Genomic DNA, 366 nt, shown 5'->3' with positions numbered 1-366 from the left:
CTAAAATAAAATGGAATTATAATGCCAACACTGCCATCACAGTATTTTCCACTGGCGCTTCATGAAGCTGAAATCAGTGTCACTGTATAAAATGGATTAATGGACGTAGAGGGTTTGCTAGAGTATAACTTGTTAAAAACTGCATCAACTCTGGCAACAAGCTAAAGTGATAAACTTTAAGACTATAGACGTGTCAACACTGGCATGAGCAAGAGAGGGCAAGAACAAGAACAGTAAACAATTAACTTTTCTTAACTGAACTTCACTGTTTTAGTATTTACTTAATCATGACACAAAACAATTATTGAATATAAAGCTTCCTCAGTCAACTCACTAAGAAGATTATTCTAAGTTTCTTAGACTTTC

At 34.2% G+C, this 366-nt stretch overlaps 1 protein-coding gene across 1 annotated transcript in view; it reads right to left on the bottom strand.

The window, feature by feature from the left end:
* The window catches only part of LOC119594578 (xylosyltransferase oxt-like), a gene marked incomplete at its 3' end in the record, with an annotated part of 30183 nt that overhangs the window by 11414 nt on the left and 18403 nt on the right, over nt 1–366 (bottom strand).

The sequence above is a fragment of the Penaeus monodon genome, chromosome 34, assembly GCF_015228065.2.
Source record: "Penaeus monodon isolate SGIC_2016 chromosome 34, NSTDA_Pmon_1, whole genome shotgun sequence".
Lineage (NCBI taxonomy): Eukaryota > Metazoa > Arthropoda > Malacostraca > Decapoda > Penaeidae > Penaeus > Penaeus monodon.
Note: the sequence above shows the minus strand (reverse complement) of the source record. Positions and strands in the feature narration are given on the sequence as shown.